Below are 16,663 nucleotides of genomic sequence, written 5' to 3' on the forward strand. Positions count from 1 at the left end.
TTCTTTGTACAAGTTCCAAAAGTGGTGGCAAGAGCAAGGCTTGGCAGACAGCTAGTGAGCACACACAGAAGGCTGGCCCGAGTATGTGGGCCAGGGAAAGGCCACAAACTTGAGCTTTACAGCAACCTTTGGTAAAACAAAAGGAAGGCAGTCACTACATGGCCTGGTGTGGAGTCAAGAGAAGACACATAAGCTTAAGAACTCTGCCAATACAGGGAACAAGAAGTGTGCATCAGCTGTATTCATAGAGGGTCTGATGATACCTTCAAGTTACTAGAGGAGCTGATGGAAGATAGGTCTCTCCTGAAGGCAGCGATTAAAGACTGGAGGTGACTGCTACTTCATATAGGAAGACAGCAATGCAAAACTTCACAAAACATGAAAAAAACAAGGAAGCATGACACCATCAATGAATCACAGTAGTTTTCCAGGAACTGACTCCACAACATGGAGCTCTGTGATTTATCTGGTAAAGAATTCAAAATAGCAGTTTTAAGGAAACTTGATGAACTTCAAGATAAGACAGAAAGAATTCAGCAAAACCAGGAAAACAATACATGAGCAAAATGAGAAGTTTAACAAAGAGATAGAAAATTAAAAAAAGAAATGAGCAGAAATTCTGGAACTGAAGAATACAACAAATGAAATGAAAAATGCAGTAGAGATCGTTAGCAGAAGAATAGATCAGTCAGAAGAAAGAATCTGTGAGACAGAAGACAATGACTTTGAGACAATCCAGTCAGGGGAGAACAAAGCAAAAAGAATGGAAAAGAGTAGGGAAAGCCTATGTGATCCATGGAATACCATCAAAAGAACCAGTTTCTGAATTATTGGGGTTCCAGAAGGAGATGAGAAGGAGAAGGGGGCAGAAAATTTATTTAAAGAAATAATGGCTGAGAACATCCCAAGCTTGGAAAGAAATTGGATACTCAAGTTCACAAAGCTCATGGGTCACCACATAAAATCAATTTAGATCCCCTTCAAGACACATTATAATAAAGCTGTCAAAAAATTAAAGACAAAGACTCTTAAAAGTAGCAAGCGAAAAAATAAAAGCTTGTAACTTGTAAGGGGCCCCTATAAAGCTATCATTGGGTTCCTCAGCAGGAACCGTGTAGGCCAGGAGAGAGTGAGCTGATACATTACAAGTACTGGGAAAAAACATCCCTGCCAACCAAGAATACACTGTCTGGCAAAGTTCTTCAGAAAAGAGGGAGAGAGATTTTCCCAGACAAACAAAAGCTGAGGGAATTCATCACCACTAGAACTGCCTAATAAATGCTGAATTGAGTTTTTAAAGCTGAAATGAAATGATACTAATTAGTAACATGAGAACATATAGAAATATACTACATACTGGAAAAGCTAAGTGTGTAGTCAAATACATAATACATAACAATATAGTATTATAATACTATAATATGGTGGTGTGTTAACTGCTTAACTCTAGTATAAAGGATAAAGGACAATAGTGTTAAAAATAACTGTATAGCTGTAATAATTTGTTAATGAGTCCACAATATAAAAGAGGTAACTTGTGACCTCAAAAACAAAAAGGGGTAATAAAAGGTTAGTGTTTTTTATGCTAGCTTCTGTGTGTTTTGTAAAATACACTGTTACACCTATAAGATGTTTTATGTTAGCCTCATGGTAACCACAAGGCAAAAACCTACAGTAGATTCACAAAAGATAAAAAGAAGGGAAACAAAACCTACCACTATGGAAAATCATCAATTCGCACAGGAAGGCAGCAAGAGAGGAAGAAAGAAATAAGGGAACTACAAAATAGCCAGAAACCATAAGATGGCATTGTAAGTCCTCTCCTCTCTATCAATAATTACTCAGTGTAAATTGATTGAATTCTCTAATCAAAAAGAATAGAGTGGCTGGATGGATAACAAATCAAGACCCAACTATACACCGCCTAAAAGAGACTCACTTCAGCTTTAAGGATACACGTAGGCTAAAAGTGAAGGGATGGAAAAAGATATCCCATGCAAGTAGAAAGCAGGGGTAGCTTATCCTTGTATCAGACAAAATGGACTCTAAAGCCAAAAATGGTAACAAAAGCAAAGAAGGTCATTATATAATGATAAAGGGGTCAGTTCATTAAAAAGATATGATAATTGTAAATATGTATGCATCCAACAACAGGGCATCTAATATATTAAGCAAAATACTAAGAGATTTGAAGGGAGAAATAGACAACAATACAATAATAGTAGGGGACTCCAGACAATACTGGAGGACTTCGGGACTCCACTTTCAATATTGGGTAGATCATGCAGACAGAAAATCAACCAAGAAATGTTTGACTTGAACTATACTTTAAACCAAATAAGTTAACAGATATGTACAGATCTTTCCATCCAATAACAACAGAATATACTTTCTTCTTAAGCACACATGGAACATTCTCCAAGATAGGTCATGTGATAGGTCACAAGTCATAGCAAATTTAAGAAGATTGAAATCATACCAAGTATCTTTTCTGACCACAATAATATGAAACCAGAAATCAGTAACAGGAGGAAGTATGGAAAATTCATAATCATGTGGAAATTAAACAACATGCTCCTCAACAACCAATGAGTTAAAGAAGAAATCAAAGTGGAGATCAAAAAATATCTTGAAACAAGCAAAAAAAAAAAATTCAAATAAATTAAAATGGAAACACAACATACCAAAACCTATGAGATGCAGCCAAGGTAGTTCTAAGAGGGAAATTTATAGATATAAATACCTACATTAAGAAAGATCTAAAATAACCTAATTTTATATCTTAAGGAACTAGAAAAAGGAAAACAAGCTAAGCCCAAAGTTAGCAGTAGGAAGGAAATAACAAAGATCAGAGGAGAAATAAATGAAATAGAGACCAGAAAAACAATAGAAAAGATCAATGAAACTGAGTTCCTTTTTTGGAAAGATAAACAAACTTGACAAAACTTTCATCAGATTAAGAAAAACAGAAGATTCCAATAAAATCAGAAGTGAAAGAGGAGACACTACAACTGATACCATAGAAATAAAAAAGTTTATAAGAGATTACTAGGAACATACACCCTAGAAACACACACCCTACCAAGTCTGAATTGTGGAAATAGAAAATCTGAATAGACCGATTATACAAGGAGATTGAATCACTAATTGAAAACTAACAAAGAAAAGCCGAGGACCAGATCGGTTCACTGGTGAATTCTACATTAAAGAAGATTTAACGCTATTCCTTCTCAAACTCTTCCAAAAAATGAAAACACTTCCAAACTCATCAGGCCAGCATTGCCCTGATATCAAAGGCAGATAAGAATACTGCAAGAGGGCGCCTGGGTGGCTCAGTTGGTTAAGTGACTGCCTTCGGCTCAGGTCATGATCCTGGAGTCCCGGGATCGAGTCCCACATCGGGGGGGGTCCCTGCTCAGCAGGGGGTCTGCTTCTCCCTCTGCCCTCTTCCCTCTCGTGCTCTCTGTCTCTCATTCTCTCTCTCTCAAATAAATAAATACAATCTTTAAAAAAAAAAAAAAGAATACTGCAAGACAGGGACGCCTGGGTGGCTCAGTCAGTTAAGTGTCTACCTTCAGCTTAGGTCATGATCCCGGAGTCCTGGGATTGAGTCCTGAATCAGGCTCCTTGCTCAGCAGGAGTCTGCTTCTCCCTCTGCCTGCCACTCCTCCTGTTTATGCTCCCTCTCTCTCTCTTTCTGACAAATAAATAAATAAAATCTTAAAAGAAAATACTACATCTGAAACTAATATAACACAATACATTAATTATACTGGATTTAAAAATAAAATTAAATGAATGAATGAATGAATGAAAAAGAACACTACAAGATAAGAAAACTACAGGTCAATATCCCTAGTGAATATAGATGCAAAATTTCTCAATAAAATACTAGCTAACTGAATTCAAAAGCACCTTTTAAGGATCACACACCATGATAAATGGGATTTATCCCTGGGATGCATGGATGGTTCAACATGCAAATGAATAAATGTGGTGCACCAAATTAATAGAATGAGGGATAAAAATCATATCCTTTTAATACATAAAGAAAAAACATTTCACAAAATACAACATATTTTCATGATAAAAATTCTCAACAAACTGTGTGTAGAGGAACATACTTTAATATAATAAAGGCCATGTATGACAAGCCCACAGCTATCATCATACCCAATAGTGAAAGATTGAAAGCTCTAAGATCAGGAATACCATAAGGCTAACTCTTACCACTCCTATTCAATATACTACTGAAGTCCTAGCCAGAGCAAAACAAGACAATTTTACTTCTTTCCAATTTTATTTCTTTTTCTTGCCTGGTGTGTGTGCACACATGTGTGTATAAAATACTAAAATAGATATATATATATATAAAATACTAAAAGCCCCACCAAAAAAATTTTTCTTTCTCTGTCTGGCTTATTCCACTTTGCGTAATGCCCTCCAGTTCATCCATGTCATCACAAATGGCAAGATTACATTCATTTTATGGCTGAATACTATTCCATTGTATATATTTATATACACGACATTTTCTTTATCCATTCATCCGTTGATGGACATGTGGGGTTCTATATCCTGACCATTGTGACTAATTCTGCAGTCAGCACAATCAAGAGTGCTGATTTCATTTTCTTCAGATATCTACCAAGAAGTGGGATTACCTGAATCATATGGTAGTTCTATTTTTAACTTTTTGAAGAACCTCCCCATAGTGTTTTCTCTAATGTTAAACCACCAAATTTGTGGTGATTTGTGATGGTAGCCTAAGGAAACTGATAACAAGCCTCTAATCAGAGAAGCCAAACAAGATACTTTTATTTAAAAAACAAAACACTGAGGGTAATGAGGCTCTGAGTTGGGCTGGTGAGAACAGAGGACAGATGGCTCTGAGAAACATCCATCGTCTATATGGGAAAGGTAGGAGGGTGATAAAAATTGGCTTGAAAAATGCTGTGACATTGATGGAGATGAGGAACTCTTTTTTTTTTTTTGGCTTTTATTTATTTATTTATTTATTTATTTATTTATTTATTTATTATGTTATGTTAATCACCATACACTACATCATTAGTTTTTGATGTAGTGTTCCATGATTCATTGTTTGCGTATAACACCCAGTGCTCCATGCAGTACGTGCCCTTTTTTTTTTTTTTAGCACATGCCCTTTTTAATACCCATCACCAGGCTAACCCATCCCCCCACCCCCCTCCCCTCTAGAACCCTCAGTTTGTTTCTCAGAGTCCATCGTCTCTCATGGTTCGTCTCCCCCTCCGATGTCCCCCCTTCATTCTTCCCCTCCTGCTATCTTCTTCTTCTTCTCTTTTTTTTTTTTAACATATAATGTATTATTTGTTTCAGAGGTACAGATCTTTTAGAAGGAAGATGATTTATTCTTTTGGCTTAGAGGTGACATCAGAGCAGAAGGTGTTCGGAAGTGTGGCCTGCAAGGTACTAACCAAACACAGATGGGTCCCAATGTGTACTGTTTGCTTGAGTTCTACTCTTCTTTTCCTAGTTCCATTCTGGTTCTAGGATTATCCACCTATATCCACCTCTAAACAATGACGGCCCTTCTGTTTGCTTCATCAGAATCGAGTTCTGAATTTAGGCCAAAATGTATTTCAGTCTGTTCCTTGACACACAAAGTAGCTATTTGTTCCCAGGTCACAGTGATAAGAAATCTCTGTGATTCGTTTTTCTTACTCACATCTCTGTTTCAGATGCCTGCTCCCAGTTTGTGAACCCTTTGAGAAAAGGACTGTGTCTTTGCATCACTTGATTCTTGCCTTTGGCAAAATCCTTGGTATCTAGTAGAAGTTCAGTGAGTGTCTTCTCTTTTGCCAGGTTTTTGATTTAGTGTGTACCTTCCTCTGGGTCAGTTTGGTTTTATCACAGATCAACATCTGAAAGTCTTTTGTTAATATAATATATATTAAGAGAATTTTTATCTAAAGCCATATAGTTTTATATAAAAAATAGGGAGGAGAGACCATCATTACCATAAAAGCTATAATCCAGCTTTTCCCACTCTATGGAAAAAAAATAAAGCCTTATGGGAATTATGTCCATAATTTTGGAAAAGAAAAAAATTGTTTTTAAGAAATTGGAGTGGTCTGGTAACAGTATTGTACCAATGTCAATGCCCTGGGTTTGCTTTTGTCCTACAGTGACTATATGCCATCATTTGGGGAAGCTGGATGAAGGATCCACAGCACTCTACAGTTTTTTCAACTTCCTGTGAGTCTATAATTATTTCACAACACAAAGTTAAGAAAGAAGAAATAGGAGAATCAGTTAAACTTAAGGATTTGTTGCTCTTGAGATGATAATAATTTGGGCTGAAATCTGAAAAAGAGGAGTTACGCAGGAAGTAGTAGGAGTGGAGAGATAGGTCATAGGGAAGGAAGGAGAGATTTCAGGTGGAGGAAATAGCCTGTTCAAAGAGAGTTTGAAGTGCAGAAAGAAGGACGTTGTGGTTGGAGCTGGCTGAACGAAGCAGAGAGTGGCATGAGGCACCTTGCCGGGAGTGGGTAAGCACAGTTGCCTGCTTTCTTCTGGGAGCCCTCCCTGACAAAATGGAGTTTGGGAGTGTCTGAAGTTGAGGACGAGATCCTGAGCTATGATGACCATCCCCCACCTCAAACCCCAATCACCACACTGTAAGGAGAAGCCTAAGATACCCAGGGAGGCCACATGACTTAACTCAGCTGAGCCTCCAGCCCACAGCCAGCAGGAAGCTCCAGCCATGTGAGTGGGCATCTCAGACATCCAGCCCAGTCAAGTCTTCAGATGCAGACACAACCAGCATCTCACTGCACCCTCATGAGATGAGAACCACCTCGCTGAGCCCAGTCAATTCAGAGAACTGTAAGGGATTATAAAAACCACTGTTTTGGTTCGCCTGGGTGGCTCAGTCGGTTATGCATCTGACTCTTGATCTCAGTTCAGGTCTTGATCTCAGGGTTGTGAACTCAAGCCCCGCATTGGGCTCCATGCTGGGTGTGAAGCCTACTTAAAAAAAAAAAATAAAAAACCAAAAACCATTGTTTTAAGCCACTCGATAGCTAACAAGTAATAACTCTTCCAGAGCCTGTAAAGGATTTTTCACTTACTTTAACTCTCTTGATCTTCAAAGGTATCCCTCTAGGCTGCAGTGTCTTGGTGGGCACCTGGTTCACCGTGGACTCCAACACCTGTAGCAGTACCTGGCACGTTGAAAGTCCTCAATAAAAGTGTATGTTAAATGAAACAAAAAAGTGTTGCTCTTTAAAAAAGATTAAACAAAAGATTTTCAGGGAGCACCTTCTGCACTTGTTGTCCTCTGTTCCACTTGGAACTTCTAACATCAAGGTGAAAGACCTCTGCCCTTGGAGCCTGGAGAAATCAGAATAGCAAAGAGAAAAGCAGGAATGCTTCCAGGTATGTACAAAAGGCAAAGGTACATGATGAAATATTTTCACCTGGCCTCTTTCAAAAGAGCCAGTCTTTTTTTTTTTTTTTAAGATTTTATTTATTTGACACAGACAGAACAAGCACAAGCAGGGGGAACAGCAGGCAGAGGGAGAGGGAGAAGCAGACTCCCTGCTGAGCAGGGAGCCCGATGCGGGACTTGATCCCGGGACTCCAGGATCATGACCTGAGCCGAAGGCAGTCGCTTAACCGACTGAGCCACCCAGGCACCCCTCAAAAGAGCCAGTCTTTTTTTTTTTTAAGATTTTATATATTTGACACAGAACAAGCACAAGCAGGGGGAACAGCAGGCAGAGGGAGAGGGAGAAGCAGACTCCCTGCCGAGCAGGGAGCCCGATGTGGGACTCGATCCCGGGACCCTGGGATCATGACCTGAGCCGAAGGCAGTCGCTTAACCGACTGAGCCACCCAGGCGCCCCTCAAAAGAGCCAGTCTTGGTCATAAGGAAAAGTGACCTTGGAGCTGGAAACTAATGTTTTCGCTTTCTCCCCTGGGCAGCTACAGGGAAATGTTTTCCCTCTTATTGATCGTCACTTAGTGTATGGAGAAGCACCTAGTCTCTCCAGTCAGAAAAACCTGGGTCTCTCTTTGCCTGCCAGTTTGTTAACATGTATGATTCTTGGGCAAGTTGTTTATTTTTCTCTAAGCCTTTATTTCCTCATTGGCGATTAAGGGATTTCGACAGCTCCTTACTGGATTACTTGAGCATGAAATATTACAATGAAGGATTTAGGACAATATTCAATACCTAGAATATAAGCAAAAAAAAAATGTGGGTTGCCTTCACTTCATATTTTTCTTGCTCTTCAGGGCTGCCAGTTTTCTTATGTGAAAAGGAAGTTGTGTTTTGTATTTATTCCTTTGGCAATTATCTGAAGTGCCTTCTGGACTAGATGCTGGGAGCACAGTGTTAAGACAAGGAGCCCACAGTTTAGGAGACAAGAAATTAGGTTAGTAATATGTATTGGTGCCATGAGGCAAGACTTCTTGGGGAATCAAGAAGAAAGCGATCACTTTTCCTGGAAGTGGTTTGAGGATTAAAAAGCTTCCTAGAGAACTGAGTATCTACCTGTCAGGTGGACAGTAGGGAAAGGGTGTGGACACAGAGAGCAATGGAGAACAGCCCGGAAGCCTGGAATGGGAAGTGAGTCAGGATGGTCAGTTTCCTGTGTTGTGTGTTGGGAGGAGTGAGTGGTGGCCACCACAGGGATGAGTCTGCGAGGTAAGGTAGGAACCAGGCCCGAAAGGCCTGCTGTGCCAGAATAGATTGATTTGTATTCTTGCTGTGGTCTATTGAAGTAGAGTATTGAGATATGCCTTATTTTAGAGGGTCCACATTCCTACACATGTGCAGTGAGATTTCATAAAATGAACCACATCTTACCTTTTTGATTTCCATTATAAAGGTGAAAATATATACCTTATGACTTCCATAAGTGAGGGAAGAAAAGAACACACTTTAGAAACCTACCCCGCATCCCCTAAGCACATGGGTAGCCCGCAAGAGAGCTGCTGTGTCCGTAGCATTTCATTCACAAGCATCCAAAGGGAGGCACAACTCCTAACGTCTTAGGCAGAAAATCACACTATTCTATTTGAGAAGGAGGGGAAAAGGCACGGTAAGGGAAGGAGGATTTTTTTTTTTTCCTTTTTAGTCAAAAGAGAGAGAAAGCTAAAAGAGTATTATCAAGGTCATAACTCTAATATTTTATTTCTATAATCAAACCAGTTTACAGCTGAGGCTTCCCTATCCAATCAGAATTTGAGTGTGACAAATTTTTTCATTTCCAAAAAGTTCATTGTCCTTCCTCAATTCTCTTATGCAAAACGTGTCTATCGGTGTGGGCATTGACCCCATGACTCCCACCCTTTAGAGTTTAAATAGATGACTCACCTGGGATTTATCTGTGGATTGTTTACATTGCTTTGGGAAAGTGGCAGCTCCAGCCAAGCTAGAGCTGAGACTGTCTGAATTATCTGAAATACTGCATGGCTATAATAATCTACCTCCCTAAACTAAAAAATGGTATAAAACTCTTTGGGATCAGATATATTCCAAGTCTGGAATATACAGACAAAACCTGGAGAGAAGTAGGCCAAAATGGAAGTTGTTGGGTTAAAGTGGAAAACTACATAAGGATTTTCTCTATGAGAACAAATGCTTAAAAGGATCTTTAAGAATGTTGGATGATGTGGTGTTTCACAACACTTAGCAGTCATGAAAGTCTTTTGCATATACTTTAATTCTGAAAGCAATTTTTTGAATAGCTCAATTTTCTATTATGGGTTATTATTGGCTGTTAACAGATGAAATTAAAATTCAAATACCTTTTAAATTCTCAAAATTTGCATTTCTACCAGAAGGGTTACTTTAGCCAACAATTTTATCTATTAGCATTGCATATCAAGGCCAAAGTCATAAGTGAGCTATGCAAATTATCTGCACCAAAACTCCCATATACTTTGTACATCTCTTTATGTTTATATTTCACTCTGTATTTTAACCACTTGCTTATTCTTCACTCTGTTTTGGTTATTTTTGTATACCTGAGGGCTGGGTCTCTATCTTCTTGTCTTTATGTCTTCGTTGGGCTTAATGGCATGTCTTGACACAGTCGACCACTTCAAAAGTGTTTCATGAATCATGAATAGTCATAGTCAGGAAATGGCAGAGTTCAAATATCTTTAGCCACTTTCCAGAGACTTCCACCTTGAGACATGGGCCAAATATCTTCCCTTTGCTCTTCCCTGTTTACTCTCCACCCTTCTCTCCATACTGCTCTCTGCCCTGGGAGATCGACTTCTGTGGGTTCAGCTGAAGGGGAGCCTGGGAGAAGTTGGAGGGGCTCACTGGCCTTCTCAAAGCAGTTTTCCCTGTTTGACACTTCATACAGGTTCTGGCAACTGCTACCTCCCCTACATGCTGGCCAAGGAAGGCAATGGCCCCCCATTTTTGTGGCCCAAAGGTCTCCCCTACCCATTATGACATATCCCCGATACCCTGTGTTCTGCCCATATCTTTATTACTAGTTCCTTCATTAAATCCTCCTTGACTATCTTAATTTGAGCGAACCATTCCTCTCCTGCTGAGACTTTGACTGATAAAAGACAGTTTGTATTATTGCAAAAAGTATTTACCATTCTTGACCAGTACAATGTTTGCTTTCTAAAAACCATCTCTATAGCCTCTGTAAGTCTAAATTCCTCCTTCATTTTTAGTCTCTCAGTGTGTAAAACCTCTTCCATACCACCGCATCCTTATCTGCCTCTCACCTCAGCCAAATTAAGATCACAGTCAAAGAAAGATCACACATCTTTCTTCCAGGGCTCTGCTCGTCACCCCTAGCTGTTCTTGCATGACTTCCCTGCTCTTGGAACTTTGAGACTACCTTTCTTAGAAGTAGCTTTATGTGTATGGCTAAAGAGAGCATGAATATTATGTTTTCAGTGGGTATTGGGGGGTGGAGGTGGAGGTGGGGGGAGGAAACACAGCTAAACAAAGCTAAATGATGTTTACTACAGAACTTCTCAATCTTCGATGTGCATTGTAACCCTCTGAGAGAGCAGTGTGGTAAGCAGCATTTCTCAAACTCATTTGATCAATGAACACTTGTTATCTAAGGGATCCTTGTTACCTACTTAGTACTTGCTGGCAATCCTCAGTTCACAGTTTGGAAAACTTGGCTCTAGGGGGATACTTCTACTTCATCCTCTCTACCTCCATAAATATGTATTGAATAAATGAACAAATATTGACAAAATTGGTCAAAGCTCTAAGAGGAAGGAAGTGGAAGACAGCGTTCTACAACCATTTTTCTTTTTTTTAAGATCTTATTTATTGATTTGAGAAAGAGAGTGAGGGGGGAGAGAGAGAGTGCACAAGCCGGGGGTAGGGAGAGAGGGAGAAGCAAACTCCCCACTGAGCAGGGAGCCCTACACAGGAGCGGGGTGACTCAACCCTAAGACTTGATCCTGGGACTCTGGGATTGATTCCAGGACCCTGGGATGATGACTGGAGCCAAAAGCAGACGCTTAAGCGACTGAGCCACCCAGGCGCCATGACAACCCCTTCCTTTTAATCCCGTGATGTCTGCTGTGTCAGGATCTTCTAAGATGGTGTGAGCTGGGAGGTGGCCAGCACTTCCTGCAAGATCTAGTTTAAGGTACTGATTGATGGTACCTGGCTACCGATTCAGAGGTCTTCTTCAAGCCTTTAAGCCTAGATTAACTGCAGATGCAGTTTCTCCTCTGGGCTTTCTGCTTTCATCCTGAACTAGCAAGGGGTGGAAAAAGGAGTGGACAAGAAGGACTAGGATTTATCAGGTACTTGCAATGTGCCAGCTACTATATTTGGGTTATCTCCTTTCCTGGAGAAGCGCACAGTCTAGGAAGCTCACAGGAAGGAAAAGATGTAAAAATAAGTATAATGAATGCAGTCTAACATAATATAACGCAAAACATAGCATAAGGCTGTATGAATGAAGAGCTTGCACCCTGGTTTCTTTAACATCGCCTCATGATTCCACTATGTCAGCATCCATAAATATTGGCATTTGACTCCCTATTTTATTGTGGGATAAGCTTGAGGCCAGACTGAGATAGCGTCCACCTATTCTCATGTCTTATGTAGAAAAATGTGCAGATTTTTGTAAGTAGACATAGTGGACTGGATGTTACTAAGAGGGTGGGGGGGGGGAATGAGCAGATTAGTTCGAGAAATCTTTTTAGCCAATACTTCACATCCCTTCCTCTAGTGATGAGCAAATACAAATACTGGCTAATTTGATTTTAGGATCTTCTTCCTTTGCCTCTGCATTTTATTAGACGAAATGGATTTAGAAAATTAGGCAGCATGTTCAAGGAAGATGGAGTAGATGTATTTTTTCCTATTCCTCTTGTTAAGTCCAACTAGAAACACTGAACCTTATATGTAAAACAAACATAAGAAGTCTCTGAAAAAAGCAAACCAGATAAGGACATTTGAATCCAAAGAATGACATGGTAGTGAATTTCCGATTTTCCCTTTTGTTTTGTTTTGCTTCATTCTTGCCCCTTATGTCACAGGCTTGGAGCAGAAGAATGTGAAATACCAGTGTGCACAGACAAGAAGGAGCCCCAATGAAAGCCTGTTCTCTCCGGCCAAAGGACCAGGAGAGGGGCAGCCTAGCAAGACAGAAAATGTTTAGACAGTAGCTACTCTACTCTAGCCAAACAACATGGGAAAAAACTGTGATATCACTCAGAGTCACACCTGAAAAGGCTAAGTGGCAAGCCTCAACTTCCACCCTTGTTAGGCTGTAAGAAGGTACCCTGACCTCACTGTCTGCCCCAGCCATGTCAGGGAAGACTAAATGGAAGCCGACTTTTCATCCTCACCTGTTAGAAGTGAAGCACTCTCTTCCGTTTCCCTCCCAGGTGGTGTCAGAAGGGGTTCAGGAAGGGTTAGGACTTTCACCACCACACAGTGGTCCCAAGGCCACCTCGCCATCTTCCTCCTTCCCACCCTCATCCTTACGTACTTACCCCCACGCCCACGGTGCCGGTGGAGACCATGTGGAGAACTCTAACAATGCACTTCAACTCCTCTCAGCCAGGAAGGTAGCAGAGGAGGCCTAGTAGGAAGCCAAGACTCCCACCTGTGCCCAGCCATCATGAGGACCCCCCTCCCACTTCAGGTGTGAATGGAGCCCAAGTGGAGAAACTGGACTTCTCTCCCCACTTATAGGAACAAGGAAGGAATGATACCCCTTGATACCTCTTTTTCTGCTGAAGTAATGTCTAAAAATCAAGGAAAACAGAAGGCTTTAGTAAAATCTAGAATCTTATAACATCATACCTCCAATGTCGATGTTTCAATTGAGTTACACTTAACAGACCAAGAACTGGGAAGATCTCAAACTTAATATGGGAAATCTCTGTACCTTCTACTTCATTTTGCCGTGAACTTAAGCTGCTTAAAAAAAATAAAGACAAAAAAGAAAACTAAGTATAAAGAAAAATATTGTAAACAGCAAGGGGAAAATGACACATCATTTTAGGGAAAAATGATTTGAATGATACTGGATCTCTCATAAGAAACTATCTTTCAGATGCTGAAAGAAAAGCACCCTCAACCCAGAAGCCCATATTCAGTGAAATTGTCCTTTAGGAATGAAGGAAAATGAAGACATTTTAATTGAAGGAAACCTAAGGGAAATTTGTCACTAGCCCACCTACCCTAAAAGAAGGGCTGAAAGAAGTTCTCCAAACAGAAGAGAAAGGATAAAAGAAGGAAGCTTGGAATATTGGGAAGAAAGAATGTGATAAGCAAAACATTGCTAATACAATAACCTGTCTGTCTCCTATTGTGTGTGTCTAAATGTTTTTGATGGTTGAAGCAAAAATGTGTTTAAAAAATTAGCCACACAGCCTGGTACCATTTTAAATGTAAGTGGAGGAAAGATATAAGACCATCAGATTATAAAATAGAAGAGGGTAAATGGCTGTAATGGAGATGACATTTCTACATTTCACTCAAGCAGGTAAAATGCGGTAACAGTAGATTGTGGTAAATTATGCATATGTGCTGTGTAATACTCAGAACCACACAAAATGGGAGTTTAAAAAATGTTGAGGTAACCCACAGTCTCTTCCAGAAAACAGAAGTGGAGGGAATGCTTCCCAATTCATTTTATGAAACTAGAATTGCCTTGATACTAATACCAAAGACAGACAGATGGGAGGAAGGAAGGGAGGGTGGGAGGGAGGGAGGGAGGGAGGGAGGAAAACTACAGACCAATATTCCTTATGAATTTTGACACAAAAATACAATATATTACAACTGGGGCGGGTACAGGAGATCTCTCTGTGTTATTCTTACAACTGCATGTGGCTCTATAAATATCTCAAAATAAAAAGTTTTTAAAAACCAGAGCAAAGGAGTGGGTGAATACAATCTTAGATTCCATCTGATATTAGTAGAGTTCCAAAATTGATTTACACATGATTGCAAACCCAAGTTAATTTTGCTTTGATAGGATTTCTAAACATTTTACAACACCCTTTCAATGGTGGAAGAACCCTTAGGAAGCCACCATTTTAAGGCTAGGAAAGAGTGCAGTGAGTAATTGAAAACTAGTATCAAATGCAAACTTGAGGTTACTGTTCCTTTTTGTTATATTATTTATGGACACTTCAATATTAGCAAATATCTGAATCTGTAGCAAAGTAAAGTGCAATCTTTTGAAAAGGTACGGTTTTGTAATAACCTTAGGAGTAGGTCAACATAAATGACCTAAAGCATAGTAACCCTGTCTCCTGCTTATTCATTTCATCTCTAACCTTGGCACCTTGCAGCCATTCCTGTCCACCTAATCATTCCCCTAACCCTCACAGAGCACAAAAATTCCATTAGGCAATGTGACCTTGGAACTCTCAATGTGCAACATTACTCTATGCTGACAGAAATGATATCACTGTGATTCATAGCAAACTCTTCCCAACTGCTTCTCGAAGGTCTGTCATGGTACCTTTGTAAGTCCACCCTGGTTTGAGAGGGTGTAAGGAAGAGTTCATTGGGAAAGAGAGAGCTGAATCGGAACCACCCTTATCTTCATCATCCTATGAATGCCTTCCAATGTGCCGAGCCAAATTAGTTAGGTGAATTGTATAATGAACAAAAGAAGACTGAGATCAAAAGCAAATTTTTTTTTAGGAGAAAGCTAGGTCAGAAGTGGAGAGGGATTTTCGTTTTGTTTTTCAAGCGATGAAAAGGTTTTTAAGAAAATTTTTTGGAGAAAAGTGCAAGAGGTAGCATAGTTTGGAGAAGGTAAAGACAGGGGCAATCAGTCTATAAACTCTGAGAAGAAGATGGAAAAGTTAGGCATAGGTTGAAAAGTCCTGGTGGCAGACAGTTTGGAAACAGTACTGGTAAGTGTGGCCACATGCAAATATAGTAGTTGAAGATAGTATCTAACCATCTTCAGAGATGAAAGGTCAGGGTTTTTCACCACAAATACAGTGTAGATGAGGGAAAACCCACAAAGCATATTATGGTCAAGCTCAAGGTCAACTGGAGAAGGAGCTGAGTCCATCATAGTCTCTTCAGGGAAAACTGTTGCAAATTAATTTGTATTTAAAGATAAAATAAAATATTATAACATTATTGTATTATATAAATATTACATATTATCATATTACATATATATTTTAACGTATGTTGGTAGATGGCATTTGTTCTTCCTTTTGTCTCTTACTTATAGGAAACTTTTTTTAATAATCTTTTATGCTATAGCTTTAAAATATTGATCTATTCAATACACATTTAATAAGCCTCCTAGTGCTGTGGAGACTAGAACTATAGGTAGGCATGGCCTCTGCCGGGCAGTAGTCTTCCCTAGAGGTACTGAACGGGCAGCTGGAGTCACATGGCCGGGGTTGGAGTCCTAATGCCATTGTGTCCAAGCCACATGGAAATTCACCTACTTTTCAGCAATGCCAGTTTCTAATCTTTATATTAAGAATAGCTTCTCACTTGTTGACCTTAAACATGACTCTTGTTTTGATAATCAAATGGGATAATATATGTGTGTGATGGGCTCTGTTCTTTATAAGGCACTATATATTTCTGCATGATTTATGTGCTGGTTTATTCTCAGTCCATTGTAGGGCAGGAACTATGCCCTATTTTCTTTATATCCTCAAACCCCAGCACAGAGTCTGGCACGTAGTAAGTGTGGGCAGCAAATGTTGGAGAGTTCAGTGAATAATCCTTACTCGCGTGGGTCTTACATACCACTGAGGTGACAAGAAATAACAAGGTTAATAAACCTGTGAGTTGTATAGTATACTAGAAGTGATGAATGCTGTGGGAATAAGAATCAAAATAGAGTAATGGGAACTGAGAGCCCTGAAGATACGGAACGCAGTTTTTAAAGGGGACATCATAGTTGGTCTCATTGAAAAGGTGGTAATTGAGAAGAGACTTGTAGAAGGTGAGGGTGTTAGTCATGTGAATATTTAGGGGAAGCAAATTGGGGGCGGAGGAAATAGCTAGTTCCTTAGTTGGTGGAACTCTGCCTCTCTTGTTTGAGGAACATCGAAGAAGCCAGTGTGGCTGGGGTGGAGGAACAGAAACCGAGGGCAGGGAGACCACGGAGAGGGTGAGCTACTGCAGGCATGGCTCTGAGAGCGTTGGAGGTCACTGGAGAAT

General features: G+C 39.9%; 1 long non-coding RNA gene across 2 annotated transcripts in view; it reads right to left on the reverse strand.

The window, feature by feature from the left end:
- Positions 1-7,405, reverse strand: part of LOC115939628 (uncharacterized) — a 36,012-nt gene extending 28,607 nt beyond the window's left edge. For both annotated transcript variants that reach the window (XR_014139372.1, XR_014139373.1), the window contains exon 1: positions 7,116-7,405. This is a non-coding gene — a long non-coding RNA (uncharacterized LOC115939628). The remainder of the gene's footprint in view (positions 1-7,115) is intronic.
- Between the last annotated feature and the right edge of the window lie 9,258 nt (positions 7,406-16,663).

The sequence above is a fragment of the Leptonychotes weddellii genome, chromosome 12, assembly GCF_054177405.1.
Source record: "Leptonychotes weddellii isolate Sample4059 chromosome 12, ASM5417740v2, whole genome shotgun sequence".
Taxonomy (NCBI): domain Eukaryota; kingdom Metazoa; phylum Chordata; class Mammalia; order Carnivora; family Phocidae; genus Leptonychotes; species Leptonychotes weddellii.